At 35.4% G+C, this 9290-nt stretch overlaps 1 non-coding gene across 1 annotated transcript; it reads right to left on the bottom strand.

Annotated features, from left to right (window-relative positions):
- Positions 1-8911: 8911 nt before the first annotated feature.
- Positions 8912-9017, bottom strand: LOC121206926 (small nucleolar RNA R71). Its single transcript, XR_005902097.1, has one exon. It is a non-coding gene; the product is annotated as a small nucleolar RNA R71 (small nucleolar RNA).
- Between the last annotated feature and the right edge of the window lie 273 nt (positions 9018-9290).

Genomic DNA, 9290 nt, shown 5'->3' with positions numbered 1-9290 from the left:
AACACAGATTCGACTCAATTAATTCCCTGCATAGTTCAAGATAGGCTCGTAGCGGGCTTCGACAAAGATGGCGTTGTGGAAATATGAGTCAAGGTGGAGATTTGTTGAATATGAATCCTATTTCTATCAAATTTGAGAAATAATCTTCTAGTTAAAATCTATTTATTTATTTCAATCAAACTCTGATTAGTCTATATTATTTTACTATGATTTGACCTATGAATTTAGCCTATAAATAGGCTCTTTTACGACCTTAAAAAATACATCCATTAGAGATTAGAATTCATAACACTTTTAGAGAATTTTGTATTTACGTTTTGAGGGTTCTTTATTTTTTCGGGTTTCAGAGTTTAGTTTTTATGTCCATCTTTGTACTTTTCGTTCTTTTGCCATTATAGTAAAATTATCTTTGCCCGTGATTTTTTTTCCTCTTTGGAGAGGTTTTTCCACGTTAAATTTGTGTGTTCAATTTTTCAATTTCTTTCGCTATTTTTACTTCTTCATTTTTTAATTGGGTTGATCCCCAACATATTAAATTATTGTAAATCTATTGATAAATGGATGACTATATAACTCCCAAAACTCCCAAATTCATTCTTTTGTAATTCCTAAATTCATTCTCTCGTAAAACCTAAATTCATTCTCTTCTCATAACCTATGGTGATTGAGACCCTACAAATAGAGGGCAAGTATAAACTTTTTTTTGTATCCAGGTGAAAGTTGAATCATCCTTTCATTTTTCTATTCTTCTCTCTTGTTCATTCTATAATTTTATTAGTTTATAGTACATTATCAACACAATCTTTCTTAGAAATAAAATTCTTATGTATTAAAGATTTGACTTACCATCCATGATGTTTCATTTGAAGCTTTATACACAAAATGAAAAAAAAATTGCATGGAGTTTTTATTTAATGTTTCATATTGAATTATTATTATTTTTAGATTCTTGATTAATTATGATGGTTTTGTTTAATTTATTTTATTTCTATATTTTAAGGATAGTGAAAGATTTGATATCTATATAGATATTGACCAAAAGTAATTTTATGTCAAAATTTATAGATTGCTTGCAGTTGCTATTGAAACTTTCGTAGAGGATAAAAATTTGAAGTAGATTTTCTTATCACATCACATGCCTATATGCACCTACATTTTTGTTCATAAAAAATATTTTTCCTCAATATATGCTATTTGATAATTACTTGGTGATTATGTTTGAACCATGATAGATTAATTTTAATTTTATAAATTGATAGATTTATAAATCATGATCCATAATATTATCGATCACTTTTATTAATCAAGGACTAAGCTTCATCACAATATATGATCTTGCATCGATTCTTACTCATAATTAAACTAGTTGTTTTATGAGTTTATTTGATAGTCATCATTCTAGGTAACATATGTTTTTGGACTTTGATACTATTTAAAATTCTCTTAATCAACAATGATAAACTTAATCAAGATTCTTTCATACCAAACAATCAAATATTATTTCACATCAAACACGTCTGTTTTAAGTCCTTTTAATGAAAAATTTTGAGGAATGTCTTAATTGATTTTTGGGCCAATTTTATTGTAGAATTTCATGTTTAGGTACAACCAAATTTTCAACTCTTGAATGATTTTAGTTGACTACATTGACTATTGTATACTTGTTGAGTGTATTTTATGCATTTTATTTTATTCCATTTAGCAATCAATGAGCAATTATAAGTGAATTTTTTTTGTAAACATGAGATGTATGATTTTGAAGTAAATTTCATGCATGTCTGCAATGATTTATGAAAATTTTTCTAGCACTAGCATTATATCAGGTTTCATCTTTTAGATTTTAGTTTTATCCATACATTTGATTTACAATAAACTATATGCATGACTTATCTATTTCTTACTAATTAATTGATGATGCAAAACTCTTGTAAAAAGGGTTTTAAAAGAATTCTTTATTGATATCATGCCTTCTTATGGCTGAACAAAATAATGAGTTATTCGTCCTTATGGATTTGCTCCATTCCTTGAAGTGAAATTGAGATGGGCATGGTGGGTGAATTGACATACTTTCTTGGGTTCCTGATAAACCGGAAATTATTCATATTTTTACCCTATGTTTAATGCATTTTATGGATGATTTCTCATTAGAATTGGTGAATTTGATGCTCCTAATGCTTTAATTTCATGTTTTATACTTAGGAGAGCATAGGACAGCGAAAGAAATGAGAAACGGGCCAAAAACAGAGAAAATGGGCCAAAGTACGAAATCAACACGGCCTGGACCTCCTCACACGAGCAGACCACACTGCCGTGTCAATTTGGTAGGCTTGAACATGGCCTGAAGTAATCGAACATGGGCGTGTGCCACGGGCGTGTCCCTGCTGAGCCCAAGTTGAGTTTAATTCAGAAAAGGCTAATTTTGAGGGCTTTTAGGCATTCCAAAGCCTATAAATACACCCTAGAGGAGGAAGAAAGGGGGCACACAGAAGAGGGAGTAAGGAATTACTCCAAAGAAGCCGATTGATTCATCCCAGAAGACGGATTCATCATCAAGACTGAAGATCTCTCCTCAATTCCCCTTCAGGAGTTTTGGGTTTTCTTGATGTTTTGTATTCTTTATTTTTCTGAGATGTTTTCTTATTTAGTTATGAACTAAATCCCCTAAATACCTAAGGGGAATGAAACCTAAGACAAATCTTGTTATTATTTTCTGAATTGTATGATAAATATTTAACTTGTTCTTAATCATGTGTTCTTAATTCTTGTTTTGATATCCCAGGATACTGATTCAAGATAAGATCTTATTCAGAGGAGGAATAGACCCTGTCTAAGAGTACATTTATCATAATTAAGCGAAGTTCATTGCGCGCCTAGATATAGGGTGACAAGATTTTGCCGGATTAGGGTGAAACCTAATAAGGGGATCCATAGATCGAGTTAATGCAACCCTAGAATGTTAATTAGAAAAAAGTCTCGGTTATTCAATCTAGAGATTAGACGTTACTAGTCTTGAATAGGGATAATAACATAACTTAGGGATATTTACGGAACAAGTTGAATGAATAAATCGTCCGATTCGGAGCCAGAATAACAAGTAAAGTCTAGGTGGATTTTTCCTTAGGTATTGTCTTCATTCAATCGATTTTCCCAAAAGCAATTCCACAATTCTATTCTCTGTGAGTTCTTAGTTTAGGTAATTAGTTAGTTAAAAACAAAACCCCATTATTCTTAGGCTAGATAATAAAAAGAAAGTAATTACTAGTACTTTTAGTTCCTTTGGGTTTGACAATCCGGTCTTGCTAAAACTATACCACTGTTCAATAGGTACACTTGCCTACATCGCGATAATAGTTAATTTAAGAACGAGCAATTATAAATATTTAAAACCTATCACGAAATAACGCGATCAAGTTTTTGGCTGTGTGCCCAACACGGGCTATGATAAAATGCCACGGCTGTGTGATTTAGCCATGGTTGAGCCTACAAAAACAGCACGGGCATACAACACGCCCGTGTCTAACACCCGTGGTCAAACCTGCCCAATTAACACGGGCGTGGAGCTAGAACACACAGGCGTGGGAGAAGTGAATGAAGTCAGACACGACCGTGCGACACGGCCGTGTGAACTCACACGCCCGAGGAACACAGACGTGTACTAAATGTTAGACGCGCCCAAATTTGAAATTCGCGAATCACACGGGCTGAAATTGGGGAACATGGGCGTGTGCCATGGCCGTGTGCCCCAAAATCTATAAATACCCTCCACTATTCACTTTCTTTTCCATTCAAAAACCTAACCCTACCTGCTGCTACTCCACACGGCCTCCCTGCCACGCCCATGCGCCACCTCAAACTTCATTTTTGATGCTCAATCTCTCTCCCTTAGCGTTTGTTTACTCCTTTCACTTCTATTTTACTCATTACTAATGCTTATTATTAGCATAATCTTTATTGCTTTTGAACTATTTTTCATTTTGCTCATTATTTTATCCTTTAGTTTGCATTCTTAGGTTAGTTATTATACAATGCATGTTAAAATCAAGTGATTAGGGAAACTTCATCCCATGACTTTACCATGCCCATCCTCATGACATTTCTATGCCAATGCCTCTCATGTAATTTACATTTTTCAATTATTTATCATACATTTCATGTTGTTGGGAAAGCTTCATTCTTTTGTCTTACACATGCCATTACTACATACAATGATAAAGTCACGAAATTATTATATTAGTTATGTTTGGTTGTGGCCGAAATTTGACTTTTTAATTGAAAATTGTATTCCTTCTACTTTGACCACTCATCAAGATGACTTGATGATTCTGATCTCAGGTACCATGTCATCTTCAAGAGGAAAGAAAACCACCGTACCAGCCTCGAAGAAGAGGAAAGAAGCGTCCTCTTCCGTAGGTCCAACCGCGAAAATTCGTCACCCTTTCCTGCAGTTCCCCCGAGGGCCCCAAGAAGAGCTTTTCCAAATACTTTGGCCCCGACCATTAATTGTGGGCCGCTGCATCGACTGGGCTGCCATAGAACAAGTTAACATGGTTGACGCGATTCAGGCTCTCCTAACCATCGACCCTTGTGAGCTGTTCTTCGAGATTATCGAGCTGACATACCTTGAGCTCACAATGGAACTTTGCTCAACGTTTCATCTTTAGACCGTAATGACAAGGTACGATGATCCCAGCACGGTCCAGTTTTGCTTAGATGGGTTAATCTGCCAGCTAAGCGTCTCAGATTTTGGTGCTGCATTAGGCTTACATACGGAGGAGTTCAAGGAGGAGAATAAACTACATGCTCTCAGTCGCCACATACATTTCCCTCCCTCGAAGTGTTGGCGCACTTTGGCCCCCAGCACGGCCTCCTACAATCCTATCCGCTCCAAGGCATTAGTTCTCCCACCATCCCTGAGGTACTTACACGCTATTTTAGCTCAAATGATCACAGGGAGGCTAGAGAGCACTAACGTCGTCAACACTCACGACGTCTATTTCTTATGGTGCATGTCACAAGGCACGTCATCGACCTTGTCTACTTCATCGCCCTCGTGATTCAGCACCAGACAGAACGGCATAGGAAGGGGGTCATCTCCATTGGCCCTTATGTGACTCGACTGGCGCGACACTTCGGTTTCCTCAACACCGCGGCCCAAGAATCATCCCCCACCCTTATTTGTCAGTACTTCCACATCTCATTGCTAGTCCCACCTCGTGAATCATCCAGCGATGAAGATGTTTAGAAATATTTATTTCTTATTTTATGTTTTTAATTTTTATTGAAACTATTTTTTATTTTTATTAGATTTTAGAAATTTTATTTTTAATTATTAAACTCGGTTATTTCTTTTTGAGCAATTATTCTTCCTAATATCCCCTAAAAAGTTCCTGATTTTATTACAGTTATATAGAGCTCTTAAGCTCATTGTCACATAGGAACTAAAACTCCACCGGGACTAATGGCCTAATGAACCTCTTCGACCGCCGGAGTATCCTCCTCCACTCTCGAACCGATTCCTCTCCAGAACTCCAATTCGAGGATTTTATCATACAGGAAGTTTCACTTCTCTCCCTATCTTATTTTTATACTCTAATATCTATCTTTGTACATTGAGGGCAATGTACATCAGAAAAATCCCTAAATAATTACCTTGTTCTCTTGAAAAGCTTTCATATCAAATTTAGGATAAATTTTAATTGATTTATGATTTTGATTGATATATCTTGAATTAAAACATAGGCATTTATGCATTGATTGTTTAAACTTTAAGACATTAGAGAATCAAACATGATGACTTGATTTTTAAGAATTTAAAATTATAGGTTATTTCCCCAAGTCTAGGTATTACTTTGAATTGGAATTCACGAGTCTAAACATAAAAAAGCCATAATTTTTGTGAGATTTTTGAGCCTCTTGAGCATCTATTAATCCTTTCATGCTCACTTTTATTATTGCTTTGAGCGTGTCAGTATTGAACTGTTATTCTAGAACTTGCTTGATTATGCATGTCGAGACCACACCATCTGATTTGGTATATCAAAATGATTAAGGCACCTACGATTAACCCACTCATGCCATGAAAAGCCTACCTCCACGATTAATCCCTAGTAAACCCATCTAAGCCTAACAAGCCATTCCTTGTATTAACCTCAATATTAACCTTTAACCCATTATTGTTGAAATCCCCTAAATTAATCACTATTTTTGTCGAGATTTGAGTTGAATGGATTGCTTAGCTATGTTTTGTTCTTAATAGTTAGTCTATATTATTTTAACTTGTTCTTAAAAAAAAAAACTATGTATACATATCTGTAATTTCATATTCTAAGAGAATCTCTGTTGTACGCAAATGAAGACTAACTCTTTTTATAGTTAGGCAATTTTTCAATTCAATCTCAATTCTAACCCTTTCTTTCAGCTTGTGACCACACCCCCTAACAAAGCCTCATTACAACCCTCTAAAGACCTTTTGATTGATGTATCATCTTAAATTATAGTGGTGGAGATTTGATTTTCATGCAAGTCTATGGTAATGACTTTTCATTATTGACTATTGAGTGCTTCATTTATTTTCCTTAAACAACTCGAGTGATTTGAGTGAATCTTTAGTGAGGATGTGAAATTCTGTAATATTCTGAATCAAAGGTAATTACATAAATAAGGGGAGACACCTATGTTTGCATGATTAAAATACTCAACTTGGAATGTTTGAAACTTTTATGTTCTTTTAGTTGAATTCTCATTGTATAATTACCTATGGATTATTTTGAGATATTATCGATAAGAATTATAAGTTGAGGAGAATTTATTTTGATTATGAGTTGAGGGTTTTGCTTGAGGACAAGCAAATGCTTAAGTGTGGGGGTATTTGATAAACCGTAAATTATACATATTTTTACCCCATGTTTAATGCATTTTATGGATGATTTCTCATTAGAATTGGTGAATCCGATGCTCCTAATGCTTTAATTTAATGTTTTATACTTAGGAGAGCATAGGAGAGCGAAAGGAACGAGAAACGGGCCAAAAATAGAGAAAATGGGCCAAAGTACGAAATCAACACAGCCTGGACCTCCTCACACGGGCAGACCACACGGCCGTGTCAATTTGGCAAGCTCGAACATGGCCTGAAGTAATCGAACATGGGCGTGTCCCTGCCGAGCCCACGTTGAGTCCAATTCGGAAAAGGCTAATTTTGAGGGCTTTTAAGCATTCTAAAGCCTATAAATACACCCTAGAGGAGGAAGAAAAGGGGCACACAGAAGAGGGAGTAAGGAATTACTCCAAGGAAGCCGATTGATTCATCTCAGAAGCCGGATTCATCATCAAGACTGAAGATCTCTCCTCAATTCCCCTTCAGGAGTTTTGGGTTTTCTTGATGTTTTGTATTCTTTATTTTTCTGCGATGTTTTCTTATTTAGTTATGAACTAAATCCCCTAAATACCTAAGGGGAATGAAACTTAAGATGAATCTTGTTATTATTTTTTGAATTGTATGATAAATATTTAACTTGTTCTTAATTATGTATTCTTAATTCTTATTTTGATATCCCAGGATACTGATTCAAGATAAGCTCTTATTCAGAAGAGGAATAGACCCTGTCTAAGAGTACATTTATCATAATTAAGCGAAGTTGATTGCGCGACTAGACATAGGGTGACAAGATTTTGCCGGATTAGGGTGAAACCTAATAAGGGGATCCATCGATCGAGTTAATGCAACCCTAGAATGTTAATTAGAAAAAAAGTCTCGGTTATTCAATCTAGGAATTAGACGTTATTAGTCTTGAATAGGGATAATAACATAACTTAGGGATCTCTACGGAACAAGTTGAATGAATAAATCGTCCGATTCGGAGCCAGAATAACAAGTAAAGTCTAGGTGGATTTTTCCTTAGGTATTGTCTTCATTCAATCGATTTTCCCAAAAACAATTCCCCAATTCTATTCTCTGTGAGTTCTTAGTTTAGATAATTAGTTAGTTAAAAACAAAACCCCATTATTCTTAGGCTAGATAATAAAAAGACAGTAATTACTAGTACTTTTAGTTCCTTTGGGTTTGACAATCCGGTCTTGCTAAAACTATACGACTGTTCGATAGGTACACTTGCCTACATCGCGATAATAGTTAATTTAAGAACGAGTAATTATAAATATTTAAAACCTATCACGAAATAACGCGATCAAGTTCTTGGCGCCGTTGCTGGGGAACTAAGATATTAAGAACGCTCAATTTTTATTACTTTAGCCATTTATTTTTCTTGCAATTTAATTTAATTTTATTATTATTATTATTTATTAACCTACTATTTCTTTCTCATGGCAGGTTTTTATAGTTTATGACTAGAAGAAACCCGTCAGAACCATTACTTTTTGACGAAGAAATCGATCGTATAGTTCGTAGAAACCAAAGAGCAATAAGCGCAGCTTAAGATACATTGAGAGCGAGCAAGAAGACGACACTCAACCTCCAACCGAAGAGATGGCTGAAAACCAAGGCAATCAGCTACCTCTTGCAATTGCAGTTAATCAAAATCCTGCTCTATGCACTATGTATGATTATGCTAAACCTTCTTTAACAGGAACTGAATCGAGCATAGTTAGACCTGCTGTAGCTGCAAATACTTTTGAATTAAAACCTAACACTATTCAAATGATACAACAATTTGTTCAGTTTGATGGTTTGCAGGATGAGGATCCCAACGCTTATTTAGCCAACTTCTTAGAACGATGCGATACATTTAAAATTAATGGTGTTTCTGATGATGCCATTCGTCTTCGGTTGTTTCCCTTTTCATTGAGGAACAAAGCTAAACAGTGGTAGAACTCGTTGCCACGAGGGTCAATTACTACTTGGGAACAAATGACCGAAAAAATTTTACTAAAATATTTTTCGCCGGCTAAAATGGCTAAATTACGTAATGATATCTCTTCTTTTGTGCAAATGGATTTAGAAACACTCTACGATGCATGTGAGAGATACAAGGACCTTTTGAGAAGATGCCTCACCATGGGTTACCGCTTTGGCTCCAAGTACAAACATTTCACAATGGTCTGAATCCTTAGACTCGGCAAATGGTTTACGCAGCGGCGGGCGGAACCATCAACAATAAAACACCGGAAGATGCCTATGAGTTTATAGAGGAGATGTCACTGAATAACTATCAGTGGCAAGTTATGAGGACAAAGCCAACGAAAACAGCCGGCGTTTATAACGTCAATTCGGTCACCATGCTCCCTAATCAGGTAGAACTCTTAAATAAAAAGATTGATGGTTTTCTTAATTCTTC

Source organism: Gossypium hirsutum, chromosome A09 (assembly GCF_007990345.1).
Source record: "Gossypium hirsutum isolate 1008001.06 chromosome A09, Gossypium_hirsutum_v2.1, whole genome shotgun sequence".
Classification (NCBI taxonomy): Eukaryota; Viridiplantae; Streptophyta; class Magnoliopsida; order Malvales; family Malvaceae; genus Gossypium; species Gossypium hirsutum.
Note: the sequence above shows the minus strand (reverse complement) of the source record. Positions and strands in the feature narration are given on the sequence as shown.